The following is a 16,629-nucleotide window of genomic DNA, read 5'->3' as shown; positions in this document are numbered from 1 at the left end:
AGTTAGGGCAGAGGCAAGAAGAGAGCGTTCTACAGGAGAATACCAAGAACAAAGGTACCACCATGGATGTGGGAATAAAGACAGCCATGGCCTAGATTCCGGGAATACCATTCACATTATGTTTCTGTGAATGGTGCTCTCTGGGTTGTGCAAGTGTTGGCTCTAAGGATATGTCTTATTTGGGAAGCAATTGGAAGATTGCTGTAGTTGGAGAAGGGAATTTGTGTAGAGGATTTGTGTGAGGTAAGAATAGAAGCAAACAAAACACAGAGTGTGGAGAATATTAAATGCTAGATCAAGAAATTTAAGTTTTATCCTGTGGTGGGTTGGAACTTAACTGAAGAGTTTTGAGCAGGAAATAATACCTACAACAAAATGGTTTTGGAAGATTAATATTCCCAAGTAACGTGTTCAGTGCACTGAAAGGAGAAGAAAGAAGGAGAAGAACTTGTTTCAGAAGTGTTGGAAACACCCAAGAGAGACGTGATAAGAGTATATAGTGGCGGCAGTAGAAAGGAATATGAGGAGACGGATTTGAGAGAGTTTGCAAAGACAGGATTGATAGTGTGTTGGTAACTGGGTAATGATGCAAGGAGAGGGAACAATCAAGAGTGACTCAAGATTTAGAACCTGAGTACTGAGAAAATGATAGGATCATTGATGAATGTGGCAGAGTTGAGAGAAGTTAGCTTTTTGGGGGGATAGAGGAGCTCTCCTCCAGACATGATGAGTTTGAGATATCCATTTGGAAATGTCCAACAGGAAGTATTAGATTGGAACTGAGATAGATAGTGACGGCTAGAGATATGGATTTAGGAACCCTGTGGAGTGTTGAATAATTGAATGAAAAAGTTTTCTCCTTCAAGATCAGAAATAGCAGACAGCCCAAATTATCACTTGGGTTGCAATTATATTTTGTAGAGTAGGAAGGAATACAACTTGTCAAGATTGCAGAATAGAGATCCCAGAGGTGGAAGGAAACAGAACAGTGTGTAGTCAAGAGGACCAAAGGAAAAGAAAGTTTCAAGCTTGAGAGGTTGATTTACAGAACCAAATGTTGGTCAAGGAGGAGGTCAAGGAGGACTAAGACTGAGAAAATTCATAGTTTTTGATGGTGAGGATGGTTCTTTGGAGTTTATGATTTGATAGTAATTGTGGAAATGGGCTCCATGTTATAAGGGTTAAGGCATGAGAGATGATGATTCAAGGGACATAATAAATGAAGGCTGATCTTGTGAGAAATTTGGCAGTAAAGGGAGGAAATAAATATGACAAAAATTCAAGGATAAGCCCGGATTAAGGAAGGATTTTTTAAAAGAATACGATAAGGAATTTATGTTCTGTGTTAGACTGTAGATAGCACTTTATTTGCTTAGAATAAATTCTGATTTTTAAAAACTGCTCATAGTACCTTTCTTCCTCTGAATTCCAAGAAAGAAGCTTACTAGAGCAAGGGAGGAAGAAAATATAGATAGGAAGAGAACTGGTAAGAATTCAACAGTTAGTCATCAACAGGTGATGAAAATGGACCTAATCTCTTCCACATAGACGGGGCGCCTTTCTTTTCAGGCAGAAACTATATGTATCTGTAGCTGGGGCAGACATTTAAGTTAGGAGAGGATAGCTCTAAAACACCAAGGAGATTTGTTTTGTTTTGTTTTTTGGGAGGTTCTCTAAATCCCCCAATCAACCCCCAGTTAAAAACCTTCAGTGGCCTACAAATTTCACAGCCTGACATCCATCCTGCTTTCTACTTCCTCGGCCACCATCCTAGGTCCACAATACTTCTCACCTTGACTGCTATAATAACCTGTCTCTGTCTCTCCACTCCAGCTTTCCTAAGCACCGCTGCCAGATTAATTTCCTAAAGCACAGTTCTGATCCTATCTGTGCCTTGCTTAAAAGCCTTCAACAAATTCCCATTGTCAACTGAATTAGGTACAGGCTCCTCACCCTGGCTTTTAAAGCCAGCCACAGTATGGCATTGCCTTACCCTTTCTGTCTCAATATTCACAATTTCCTTATATTCGAATTGATTTACAGCCATGAAAAAGAGGGACTCACTTTGTCTTTCTATCTGGAGTGGCCACGTAAATTTCTCTGTGAAAACAACAGGGGCTTCCCACAGAGAGGAAGGTACAAGAAGGTGTGGGGTCATTTTCCATGTCCTGTTCAATGTGATCTTGCTATCTGAACCCTTCCCCCAAAATATTGTGTTTGTAATTTGTATAGGGCATTTACCAGAGTCTGCATTACATTAGAGCCATTTGTGTGCTTTTCCTATCTCCACCCTACGGGAGTGAATGCAGTCCGAGGACAAAAGTCATATGTCCTCATCTTTGATCCTCTCCAGGGTCTAGTACTATGCCTTGCACTTGGGGCATTCAATACATTAAAAAAAAAATTCCCTGACTGTACTGAAAAGAGGTCATGGACCCTTAAATAACTCTGCCTTTGCCCACCACCTCTCAGCATGTCCTTACCTGACGCCATGAAGATGCAAATGTTCTTATTTTTCATGTAGCAGCTGCATGTCCTTTACATGGCTATCATGACATTATATGTTGAATTATAAATAAATTATAAAGATTATAATTATTAATTATAAACAGAGGAACTTTCTATTGTTTAACCTAGTGTGTACGTCACGTTCAACTTAAGGATTTATGTACATAGCTCTTGATAAATGTTTTAAAATAATAATTTTAATGATAAATCCATTTGCAGAGGGTTGTTTTATAAATCATGTTCTTGTTTAAAATTGAGGTATAATTGACATATAACATTCTATCAGTTTCAGGCGTATAACAATGTTTCGATATTTGCATATCACATAAACATATATACAAATATCATATATATTGATATATATTTGTATAACAATATTTGTATATATTGTGAAATGATCACCACTATAAGTCTAGTTAAAATCTGTCACCATAAATAGTTACCAAATTTTTTATTTTTTTATTTATGTATTTAACATCTTTACTGGAGTATAATTGCTTTACAATGGTGTGTTAGTTATATCAGCTATACATATCCCCATATCTCCTCCCTCTTGCATCTCCCTCCCATCCTCCCTATCCCACCCCTCTAGGTGTTCACAATGCACCGAGCTTATCTCCCTGTGCTATGCGAGCTTATCTCCCTGTGCTATGCGGCTTCTTCCCACTAGCTATCTATTTTACATTTGGTAGTGTATATATGTCCTTGCCACTCTCTCACTTTGTCCCAGCTTACCCTTCCCCCTCCCCATGTCCTCAAGTCCATTCTCTACGTCTGCATCTTTACTCCTGTCCTGCCCTTAGGTTCTTCAGAACCGTTTTTTTTTTTTAATTCCATATATATGTGTTAGCATATGGTATTTGTTTTTCTCTTTCTGACTTACTTCACTCTGTATGACAGACTCTAGGTCCATCCACCTCACTACAAATAACTCAATTTTGTTTCTTTTTATGGCTGAGTAATATTCCATTGTACATATGTGCCACATCTTCTTTATCCATTCATCTGTTGATGGACACTTAGGTTGCTTCCATGTCCTGGCTATTATAAATAGAGCTGCAATGAACATTGTGGTACATGACTCTTTTTGAATTATGGTTTTCTCAGGGTATATGCCCAGTAGTGGGATTGCTGGGTCGTATGGTAGTTCTATTTTTAGTTTTTTAAGGAACCTCCATACTGTTCTCCATAGTGGCTGTATCAATTTACATTCCTACCAACAGTGCAAGAGGGTTCCCTTTTCTCCACACCCTCTCCAGCATTTATTGTTTGTAGATTTTTTGATGATGGCCATTCTGACTGGTGTGAGGTGATACCTCATTGTAGTTTTGATTTGCATTTCTCTAATGATTAGTGATGTTGAGCATTCTTTCATGTGTTTGTTGCCAATCTGTATATCTTCTTTGGAGAAATGTCTATTTAGGTCTTCTGCCCAGTTTTGGATTGGGTTGTTTGTTTTTCTGATATTGAGCTGCATGAGCTGCTTGTAAATTTTGGAGATTAATCCTTTGTCAGTTGTTTCATTTGCAAATATTTTCTCCCATTCTGAGGGTTGTCTTTTTGTCTTGTTTATGGTTTCCTTTGCTGTGCAAAAGCTTTGAAGTTTCATTAGGTCCCATTTGTTTATTTTTGCTTTTATTTCCATTTCTCTAGGAGGTGAGTCAAAAAGGATCTTGTGATTTATGTCATAGAGTGTTCTGCCTATGTTTTCCTCCAAGAGTTTGATAGTGTCTGGCCTTACATTTGGTCTTTCATCCGTTTTGAGTTTATTTTTGTGTATGGTGTTAAGGAGTGTTCTAATTTCATTCTTTTACATGTAGCTGTCCAGTTTTCCCAGCACCACTTATTGAAGAGGCTGTATTTTCTCCATTGTATATCCTTGCTTCCTTTGTCATAGATTAGTTGACCATAGGTGCGTGGGTTTATCTCTGGGCTTTCTATCCTGTTCCATTGATCTATCTTTCTGGTTTTGTGCCAGTACCATACTGTCTTGATTACTGTAGTTTTGTAGTATAGTCCGAAGTCAGGGAGCCTGATTCCTCCAGCTCCATTTTTCTTTCTCAAGATTGCTTTGGCTATTCGGGGTCTCTTGTGTTTCCATACAAATTGTGAAATATTATGTTCTAGTTCTGTGAAAAATGCCATTGGTAGTTTGATGTGGATTGCATTGAATCTGTAGATTGCTTTGGGTAGTATAGTCATTTTCACAATGTTGATTCTTCCAATCCAAGAACATGGTATATCTCTCCATCAGTTTGTATCATCTTTAATTACTTTCATCAATGTCTTACAGTTTTCTGCATACAGGTCCTTTGTCTCCTTAGGTAGGTTTATTCCTAGGTATTTTATTCTTTTGTTACAATGGTAGATGGGAGTGTTTCCTTAATTTCTCTTTCAGATTTTTCATCATTAGTGTATAGGAACGCAAGAGATTTCTGTGCATTAATTTTGTATCCTGCTACTTTACCAAATTCATTGATTAGCTCTAGTAGTTTTCTGGTAGCATCTTTCGGATTCTCTATGTATAGTATCATGTCATCTGCAAACAGTGATAGCTTTACTTCTTCTTTTCTGATTTGGATTCCTTTTATTTCTTTTTCTTCTCTGATTGCTGTGGCTAAAACTTCCAAAACTATGTTGAGTAATAGCGGTGAAAGTGGACAACCTTGTCTTGTTCCTGATCTTAGAGGCAATGCTTTCAGTTTTTCACAACTGAGAATGATGTTGGCTGTGGGTTTGTCATATATGGCCTTTATTATGTTGAGGTAAGTTTCCTTTATGCTTACCTTCTGGAGGGTTTTTATCATAAATGGGTGTTGAATTTTGTCGAAAGCTTTTTCTGCGTCTATTGAGACAATCATATGGTTTTTCTCCTTCAGTTTTTTAATATGGTGTATTACAATGATTGATTTGTGTATATTGAAGAATCCTTGCATTCCTGGGGTAAACCTCACTTGATCATGGTGTATGATCCTTTTAATGTGCTGCTGGATTCTGTTTGCTAGTATTTTGTTGAGAATTTTTGCATCTATGTTCATCAGTGATATTGGCCTGTAGTTTTCTTTCTTTGTGACATCTTTGTCTGGTTTTGGTATCAGGGTGATGGTGGCCTCATAGAATGAGTTTGGGAGTGTTCCTCCCTCTGCTATATTTTGGAAGAGTTTGAGAAGGATAGGTGTTAGCTCTTCTCTAAATGTTTGATAGAATTCGTCTGTGAATCCATCTGGTCCTAGGCTTTTGTTTGTTGGAAGATTTTTTTTTTTTGTGCAGTACACAGGCCTCTCACTGCTGTGGCCTCTTCCATTGTGGAGCACAGGCTCCGGACGTGCAGGCTCAGCAGCCATGGCTTACAGGCCCAGCCGCTCTGTGGCACGTGGGATCTTCCCAGGTTGGGGCACGAACCTGTGTCTCCTGCATCGGCAGGCGGACTCTCAACCACTGCGCCACCAGGGAAGGCCCCTGTTGGAAGATTTTTAATTACAGTTTCAATTTCAGTGCTTGTGATTGGTCTGTTTATATTTTCCATTTCTTCCTGGTTCAATCTTGGAAGGTTGTGCTTTTCTAAGGATTTGTCCATTTCTTCCAGGTTGTCCATTTTATTGGCATATAGTTGCTTGTAGTAATCTCTCATGATCCTTTGTATTTCTGCTGTGTCAATTGTTACTTCTCCCTTTACATTTCTTATTCTATTGATTTGAGTCTTCTCCCTTTTTTTCTTGATGAGTCTGGCTAATGGTTTATCAATTTTGCTTATCTTCTCAAAGAACCAGATTTAGTTTTATTGATCTTTGCTATTGTTTCCTTCATTTCTTTTTCATTTATTTCTGATCTGATCTTTATGATTTCTTTCCTTCTGCTAACTTTGGGTTTTTTTTGTTTTCGTTTCTCTTATTGCTTTAGGTGTAAGGTTAGGTGGTTTACTTGAGATGTTTCTTGTTTCTCGAGGTAGGATTGTATTGCTATAAACTTCCCTTTTAGAAGTGCTTTTGCTGCATCCTATAGGTTTTGGGTCGTCATGTTTTCATTGTCATTTGTTTCTAGGTATTTTTTGATTTCCTCTTTGACTTCTTCAGTGATCTCTTGGTTATTTAGTAGTGTATTGTTTAGCCTCCAGGTGTTTGTATTTTTTACAGATTTTTTCCTGTAATTGATATCTAGTCTCATAGCGTTGTGGTTAGAAAAGACACTTGATATGATTTCAATTTTCTTAAATTTACCAAGGCTTGATTTGTGACCCAAGATATGATCTATCCTGGAGAATGTTCCATGAGCACTTGAGAAGAAAGTGTATTCTGTTGTTTTTGGATGGAATGTCCTATAAATATCAATTAAGTCCATCTTGTTTAATGTATCATTTAAAGCTTGTGTTTCCTTATTTATTAATTTTTGGATGATCTGTCCATTTGTGAAAGTGGGGGGGTTAAAGTCCCCTACTATGATTGTGTTACTGTCGATTTCCCCTTTTATGGCTGTTAGCATTTGCTTTATGTATTGTGCATATTGCCTATGTTCTGTGCATATATATTTATAATTGTTACATCTTCTTGATTGATTCCTTGATCATTATATAGTGTCCTTCTTTGTCTCTGGTAATAGTCTTTATTTTAAAGTCTATTTTGTCTGATATGAGAATTGCTACTCCAGCTTTCTTTTGATTTCCATTTGCATGGAATATCTTTTTTCATCCCCTCACTTTCAGTCTGTATGTGCCCCTAGGTCTGAAGTGGGTTCTCTTATAGACAGCATACATACGGGTCTTGTTCTTGTATCCATTCAGCCAGTCTATGTCTTTTGGTTGGAGCATTTAATACATTTACATTTAAGATAGTTATCAATATGTATGTTCCTATTACCATTTTCTTAATTGTTTTGGGTTTGTTTTTGTAGGTCTTTTCCTTCTCTTGTGTTTCCTGCCTAGAGAAGTTCCCTTAGCATTTGTTGTAAAGCTGGTTTGGGGGTGCTGAATTCTCTTAGCTTTTGCTTATCTGTAAAGCTTTTGATTTCTCTGTTGAATCTGAATGAGATCCTTGCTGGGTAGAGTATTCTTGGTTGTAGGTTTTTCCGTTTCATCACTGTAAATATGTCCTATCCCTCCCTTCTGGCTTGCAGAGTTTCTGCTGATGGATCAGCTGTTAATGTTATGGGGATTCCCATGTAATTTGTTGCTTTTCCCTTGCTTCTTTTAATACGTTTTCTTTGTATTTAATTTTTGATAGTTTGATTAATGTGTGTCTTGGCATGTTTCTCCTTGAATTTATCCTGTATGGGACTCTCTGCACTTCCTGGACTTGATTATCTATTTCCTTTCTCATATTAGGGAAGTTTTCAACTACAACCTCTTCAAATATTTTCTCAGACCCTTTCCTTTTCTCTTCTTCTGGGACCCCTATAATTCGAATGTTGGTGCGTTTAATGTTGTCCCAGAGGTCTCTGAGGCTGTCCTCAATTCTTTTCATTCTTTTATTATTCTGCTCTGTGGTAGTTATTTCCACTATTTTATCTTCCAAGTCACTTATCCGTTCTTCTGCCTCAGTTATTCTGCTATTGATTCCTTCTAGAGAATTTAAAATTTCATTTATTGTGTTGCTCATCATTGTTTGTTTGCTCTTTAGTTCTTCTAGGTCCTTGTTAAACGTTTCTTGTATTTTCTCCATTCTGTTTCCAAGATTTTGGATCATCTTTACTATCATTACTCTGAATTATTTTTCAGGTAGACTGCCTATTTCCTCTTCATTTGTTTGGTCTGGTGGGTTTTTACCTTGCTTCTTCATCTGCTGTATGTTTCTTTGTCTTCTCATTTTGCTTAACTTACTGTGTTTGGGTCTCCTTTTCGCAGGCTGCAGGTTCGTAGTTCCCGTTGTTTTTGGTGTCTGCCCTCAGTGGGTAAGGTTGGTTTAGTGTGTTGTGTAGGCTTCCTGGTGGAGGGGACTGGTGCCTGTGTTCTGGTGGATGAGGCTGGATCTTGTCTTTCTGTTGGGCAGGATCGTGTCCGTTGGTGTGTTTTGGGGTGTCTATGACCTTATTATGATTTTAGGCAGCCTCTCTGCTAATGGGTGGGGTTGTGTTCCTGTCTCGCTAGTTGTTTGGCTTAGGGTGTCCAGCACTGTAGCTTGCTGGTCATTGAGTGCAGCTGGGTCTTAGCGTTGAGATGGAAATCTCTGGGAGAACTTTCACTGTTTGATATTATGGAGAGCCAGGAGGTCTCTGGTGGACCAATGTCCTGAACTTGGCTCTCCCACCTCAGAGGCACAGGCCTGACACCTGGCCGGAGCACCAAGACACTGTCAGCCACATGGCCAGATACTTGGGGAGTTTCTTGCCTTTTGGGAAGTCTGAGGTCTTCTGCCAGTGTTCAGTAGGTGTTCTGTAGGAGTTGTTCCACATGTAGATGTATTTCTGATATATTTGTGGGGAGGAAGGTGATCTCCACGTCCTACTCCTCCACCATCTTGAAGGTCTCCCCCAAATGTTTTTCTTGTGATGAGAACTTTTATGATCTACTCTCGGGCCTTCCCTGGTGGCACAGTGATTAAGAATCCGCCTGCCAATGCAGGGGACACGGGTTTGAGCCCTGGTCCGGGGTGATCCCACATGACGAGGAGCAACTAAGCCTGTGTGCAACAACTACTGAGCCCATGTGCCACAACTACTGAAGCCTGCGCGCCTAGAGCCAATGCTCTGCAACAAGAGAAGCCACCGCAATGAGAAGCCTACACACCTCAACGAAGAGTAGCCCCCACTTGCCACAACTAGAGAAAGCCCACACACAACAATGAAGACCCAATGCAGCCAAAAGTAAAATAAAAATTAAAAAAGATCTACTCTCTTAGCAACTTTCAAATATGCAAAACAGTATTATTAACTATAGTCACCATGCTGTACATTATATTCCCAGGACTTATTTACTTTATAACTGAAAGTTTGTACCTTTTGATCACGTTCACCCACTTGTCCCACCCCCTACCTCCGCCTCTGGCAGCCAATTTGTTCTCTGTATCTATGATCTTGTTTTTTCTGTTTCTCTGTTTTAAGATTCCACATATGAGATCATACAGTAGTTATCTTCTTTGTCTCACTTATTTCACTTAGCATAATGTCGTCAAGGTCCATCCATATCGTCACAAATGGATTTCATTCTTTTTATGGCTGAAAAATATTCCACATTTCTTTTTTTTTTTTTTGCGATACGCAGGCCTCTCACTGTTGTGGTCTCTCCCATTGCAGAGCACAGGCTCCGGACGTGCAGGCTCAGCGGCCATGGCTCACGGGCCTAGCCACTCCGCGGCATGTGGGATCTTCCCGGACCGGGGCATGAACCCGTGTCCCCTGCATCGGCAGGCGGACTCTCAACCACTGTGCCACCAGGGAAGCCCTCCACATTTCTTTATCCATTCATCCATTGATGGACACTGTTATGTTGTTTCCATATCTTGGCTATTGTGCACGGGGGTGCAAATATCTTTTTGAGTTAGTGTTTTCATTTTCTTTGGATAAATATCCAGTGGTACTAAAAAGCAAAATTGCTGGATCATATGGTAGTTCTATTTTTAACTTTTTGAAGAATCTTCATACTGTTTTTCATATGGCTACACCAATTTACATTCCCACCAACAGAGCACAAGTGTTCTCTTTTCTCTACATCCTCACCAACACTTGTTATTTCTTGTCTTTTTGCTAATAACCATTGTAACAGATGTGAGTGATATCTCATTGTGGCTTTGATTTGCATTTTTCTGATAATTGGTGATGTTGAGCATCTTTTCATGTTCGTGTTGGCCATCGGTATGTCTAGGGTTTTTAGACTAGGATGGAACTGTATGTAAAATTATGTATAAAAATGTTCATTTTTCTCTGGGGAGAGGGTCCATAGCTTCCATCAGATACTCACAGGTGTCTATTACAGAGAAAAGAGTAAGAACCATTTTTATGAATTAATATATCTATGGAAATGTTTTTACTTTGTCCCTATTCATTTCTTACAAAAGAATTTTTTTAAGTATCAGTAGTTGTTCTACAGACAATAGAACCAACACAGATAGAATCACTTAGAATAATTCCTAATGCTTCCTCCAAACCTCTACTGTCCTCACTTATGCTAAGTGTCTTGCTTTGGCTGGATTGAAGTACTGAATAATGCAGTCCCAGACATGGTGTACAAGGACCTCACCATCTGTCACAGACATCTTCCTCTCCTCTCCTTTTAGTATTAGGAGGCTTCTGCTGTTTTCACAAGGAATTTTTACTCTGGCACACACTATCAAAGTTCCCAAATGATCCCTTTTTTCTCATGCCAACACTTCTGGCTCATCCCGCAGTTTTGGTTAAGAGTTTAAGGGGAATAAAACCTCTTCTAACAGGGCCAATCTCAACACGAGATCATTAGCTTTTTCTGATGAACTTTAGAAAAAGGAAGTGGAAAGTAAACATTGAGCTTATTATTAAAAACCTGCTTCTTTAATTTTTTGCAAAAGCTATCTCTCTCTTGCTGATTATTAATGACTTTTTTTCTGTATCTTTCTCCTTTCTCTCTTATTTACTTTGGGATTCAATTCCCCCCAGTGACTTAATTTAGTCATGTTCTCATTAGTGCAACTTCTACTCCAGCAGATTTCCTGGGCTTTCACATCAGTGCATTTCCATATGATAAACTCCATTAACAACTCTGAACGTTCAGGAATAAGGAAGCAGTCATTCAGTACCATGGGCTCTACCTCATTTGCCCCTATCTTCTGATCCAACTTTCTTGGCTATCTTGGAGCTTCTTCATCAGATAATTCCATCAGCAGAAAATTAGGGCTGAGCTGTGGCAACAAAACTGTTGGCTGAACAGACTCATTTCCTAGCAAGTACTGTCCATATATGTCATTGTTATCAGTAAAAAAAATATTTTTAGACCCAAGGAAGACATAATCCCTTAGAATGTTTTTTAAGCCATTTTTCAAATCGTGGTATAGATTTGTCCTGATATGCTCATCTTTTTCTTCCAATCTCCAAGGCTTCTCCAGACATGATTAGGAGTATAGCATCATCTGGGTTATGGAATCAAAAAACTAAATGAGCCACAATAGACTATTTAATCTGACATTCTAAGTACTGTTTATCAACCTATACTGTATGTTGGTAGCAACTGGGGAGTCTTAAAAAAATTGACACTTGGGTCTCATCACCGAAGGTTCTGATTTAATTGGTTGGGGGTGGGGTTTAGGCAGTGCAGATCTTTAAAAGCTAATATAGTGACAGGCAAAGTTGAGGACCAGCCGTCTAAAGTAATCAACAGGACCAACACAATCAGCTTCAATCAATGAAGCCAAAATAGTGCTATCTGCATGATGTCATAATTCTATTTTAAGACAGTAGAGGGCAGAGTTGACAAATTTATATAGAGATAAACTGTCTTAGGAAATAGCAATTAGTAATGTAATATTTAGGTAATCCAAAGTAAACATTGTGGTCATCTTTTGTCACAAAGCTTTCACTTACTGCTAAAGACAGATTACTTTTTGTATGTTGGAATTTACTGGGAAGCCCCTTACAGATGCGTGATCAATAGTGTTATTACATAATTTGTGCATTTTTGAGAGTGCAAAGTAACACTATTAATGATTCTGCCAGGACAAGTGTAAACCACGATTGACTTAAGTAAGGTGGGACATATGGTCACCCTATGGTCACCACGTCTTCTGTGGGATCCAGGAGAAGAGCTAGAATCTGAACATGGCTTTACGAATTAAAGTAACCAGTAGCAATTATGTACTTAAGCTGATTATTACAGTCTTCAGTATTATTTGTATGTATGTTCATCTATCACTGTTTAGGCACCTTGGGCAATTGAAAAGAAACTAAAGACGTGCTTTTAGGTACCAGGAATTATACAGTCTGCTTGGGAAGAGAAGATTAATACCTCAAGCTGCTTTGGTAAATAAAATGCAAGAACGTCCTCAAAAATTCTTTCAGTATCAAGGTGATGGTGGCCTCATAGAATGAGTTTGGGAGTGTTCCTCCCTCTGCTATATTTTGGAAGAGTTTGAGAAGGATAGCTGGTTAGCTCTTCTCTAAATGTTTGATAGAATTCGCCTGTGAAGCCATCTGGTCCTGGGCTTTTGTTTGTTGGAAGATTTTTAATCACAGTTTCAATTTCAGTGCTTGTGATTGGTCTGTTCATATTTTCTATTTCTTCCTGATTCAGTCTTGGCAGGTTGTGCATTTCTAAGAATTTGTCCATTTCTTCCAGGTTGTCCATTTTATTGGCATAGAGTTGCTTGTAGTAATCGCTCATGATCTTTTGTATTTCTGCAGTGTCAGTTGTTACTTCTCCTTTTTCATTTCTAATTCTATTGATTTGAGTCTGCTCCCTTTTTTTCTTGATGAGTCTGGCTAATGGTTTATCAATTTTGTTTATCTTCTCAAAGAACCAGGTGGAGAGATATACCATGTTCTTGGATTGGAAGAATCAACATTGTGAAAATGACTCTACTACCCAAAGCAATCTACAGATTCAGTGCAATCCATATCAAACTACCAATGGCATTTTTCACAGAACTAGAACAAAAAATTTCACAATTTGTATGGAAACACAAGAGACCCCGAATAGCCAAAGCAATCTTGAGAACAAAAAACGGAGCTGGAGGAATCAGGCTCCCTGACTTCAGACTATACTACAAATCTACAGTAATCAAGACAGTGTGGTACTGGAACAAAACCAGAAAGATAGATCAATGGAACAGGATAGAAAACCCAGAGATAAACCCACGCACATATGGTCACCTTATCTTTGATAAAGGAGGCAGAAATGTACAGTGGAGAAAGGACAGCCTCTTCAATAAGTGGTGCTGGGAAAACTGGACAGCTACATGTAAAAGTATGAGATTAGATCACTCCCTAACACCATACACAAAAATAAGCTCAAAATGGATTAAAGACCTAAATGTAAAGCCAGAAACTACCAAACTCTTAGAGGAAAACATAGGCAGAACACTATGACATAAATCACAACAAGATCCTTTTTGACCCACCTCCTAGAGAAATGGAAATAAAAACAAAAATAAACAAATGGGACCTAATGAAACTTCAAAGCTTTTGCACAGCAAAGGAAACCATAAACAAGACCAAAAGACAACCCTCAGAATGGGAGAAAATATTTGCAAATGAAACAACTGACAAAGGATTAATCTCCAAAATTTATAAGCAGCTCATGCAGCTCAATAACAAAAAAACAAACAACCCAATCCAAAACTGGGCAGAAGACCTAAATAGACATTTCTCCAAAGAAGGTATACAGACTGCCAACAAACACATGAAAGAATGCTCAACATCATTAATCATTAGAGAAATGCAAATCAAAACTACAATGAGATATCATCTCACACCAGTCAGAATGGCCACCATCAAAAAATCTAGAAACAATAAATGCTGGAGAGGGTGTGGAGAAAAGGGAACCCTCTTGCACTGCTGGTGGGAATGTGAATTGGTTTGGCCACCATGGAGAACAGTATGGAGATTCCTTAAAAAACTACAAATAGAACTACCATATGACCCAGCAATCCCACTACTGGGCATATACCCTGAGAAAACCATAATTCAAAAAGAGTCATGTACCAAAATGTTCATGCAGCTCTATTTACAATAGCCCGGAGATGGAAACAACCTAAGTGTCCATCATCGGATGAATGGATAAAGAAGATGTGGCACATATATACAATGGAATATTACTCAGCCATAGAAAGAAACAAAATTGAGCTATTTGTAATGAGGTGGATAGACCTAGAGTCTGTCATACAGAGTGAAGTAAGTCAGAAAGAGGAAGACAAATACTGTATGCTAACACATATATATGGAATTTAAGAAAAAAAATGTCATGAAGAACCTAGGGGTAAGACAGGAATAAAGACACAGACCTACTAGAGAATGGACTTGAGGATATGGGGAGGGGGAAGGGTAAGCTGTGACAAAGCAAGAGAGAGGCATGGACATATATACACTACCAAACGTAAGGTAGATAGCTAGTGGGAAGCAGCCGCATAGCACAGGGAGATCAGCTCCGTGCTTTGTGACCGCCTGGAGGGGTGGGATAGGGAGGGTGGGAGGGAGGGAGATGCAAGAGGGAAAAGATATGGGAACATATGTATATGTATAATTGATTCACTTTGTTATAAAGCAGAAACTAACACACCATTGTAAAGCAATTATACTCCAATAAAGATGTAAAAAAAAAAAAAAATTCTTTCAGGGTGACTTCCCGGCAGTCCAGTTGTTAAGACTTAGCGCTTCCACTGCAGGGGGCATGGATTTGATCCCTGGTGTAGGAACTAAGATCCCACATGTGCAGCAAAAAGAAAAAAAAATCTAATCTGATTAGGACTTAAAAAAAATTCTTTCAAGAAGCAGAATATGATAAATAAAAGAAATAATAAATACATTCATAAAAAATACTATCCTTAATTCTATATAGGCTGTCTTTGACTTAAGGTGATTCCACTTACAGTTTCCCACCATGGTCCCTACATACCTCTAGAACTTACAGCAGGCAAAGACCAGTTGACTTCCTGAGCTGCTTGTGGTCTGAACCTTAGAAATTGTCTTCCTTGTGAGCGTAGCTCCTCTCAGGTGCCCCCTCTAGTTTCTGGATAGTTAAGCTATACAGCCATTGACCCCAAATTGAATCAAGGAATTTAATTTTAGCACAGAAGACACGATGCAATTGGTGACAAGCAAATAACATGGAACTAATAAATTCAAGTTGGCAAGAGAAGGATCCCTCAAGTAGGGTGCATTAGAAGCGTAGCTCTTGGTGAGAGCCTCCTGCTGGGTGTGGCAGCCACACCTCACACTTTTTGAATGACAACTTCAGTGTTGACCTGTATTTATTTTATGATCTCCCACAAGATTTTGTTTTCCTACCTGTTTTCTACTTGGGTCAAAACTGTTAGTTACCATTTTCTATTTAGGAAGCTTATTCTTCCTCCTTTGCTGACTCAGTATGTATGAATCCCTCTTTGATTTAATCTACTTTCTAATAATTCTGCATTTTTTCAAAGTTGAGCGAAAATTGATAAATATCAAGATTGATTAGGCAACCTTAAGAAACTCAAATAAAGCACGAGTAGTAAAGAACACAAAGTTATGGGATTAATCTTGTCATAAGACGGTTAGCCTTGGATTGGGCCAGTCTGATGGCTTGATAAATCTTCCCCTTGTGCGTGGGATGGACTGGTAAGGGAGGGAGCATGGGTCAGGCAAATCCGCCTCCAACACGTGATGACTGAGATGATGGAGAAAAACAGATCAGCTGTGCCCAATTTGTGTAACAAGGGCTGTTTTTTACCTTCATGGCACACATTTATTTCATTATCTGAGTTGTTGATGAAAATATTCAGGCATTGTTTTTTTTTGGTTTGTTTGTTTGTTTTTGCGGTACATGGGCCTCCCACTGCTGTGGCCTCTCCCGTTGCGGAGCACAGGCTCCGGACGCGCAGGCTCAGCGGCCATGGCTCACGGGCCCAGCCACTCCGCGGCACGTGGGATCCTCCCAGACCGGGGCACGATCCTGCGTCCCCTGCATCGGCAGGCGGACTCTCAACCACTGCGCCACCAGGGAAGCCCTCAGGCATTGTTTTCCTTTAGTTCACTGCTGTTTTGTCCTTGCCCTGGCCCTCTTCTCTACCAAAACTTGCTCGTAGGAAAGGAATTAATATTTGCTGCTTATATTTAACTATATTTCCCCCAAAATGAAATAACTTTGTTGCTTATTATGAAAATGTTCTATATGTATAAATACCCAAACATCATAGAAAAATAGAGAAGGAAGTAAGAATTACTCTTAATCCCACCATCTAGAAATAACTTGAGATTTTTAGGAGTATCCTTCCTTATATAAAATGCTTTATTCCTTAGTCAAATGGAAATTATTTGATGGCTACTTTTAAAAAAAACAACAGTATGTCATGACGTCTTTATCAATAAATATAAAACCATATCATCACTTAACTGGCTACATAGAATTTATACGTGTGTGTATACCCACTATACTTGATTTCATCAGTTCCATTGTGATGAACGTTGAACTAATTTCCAATTTTTCCTTTTAAAGAACATTATTGTAACGAACGTCTAGTATGTTCTTGC

Source organism: Monodon monoceros, unplaced genomic scaffold (assembly GCF_005190385.1).
Source record: "Monodon monoceros isolate NGI ecotype Baffin Bay Population unplaced genomic scaffold, NGI_Narwhal_1 Super_Scaffold_21, whole genome shotgun sequence".
Classification (NCBI taxonomy): Eukaryota; Metazoa; Chordata; class Mammalia; order Artiodactyla; family Monodontidae; genus Monodon; species Monodon monoceros.
This window is presented reverse-complemented; position numbering follows the sequence as displayed.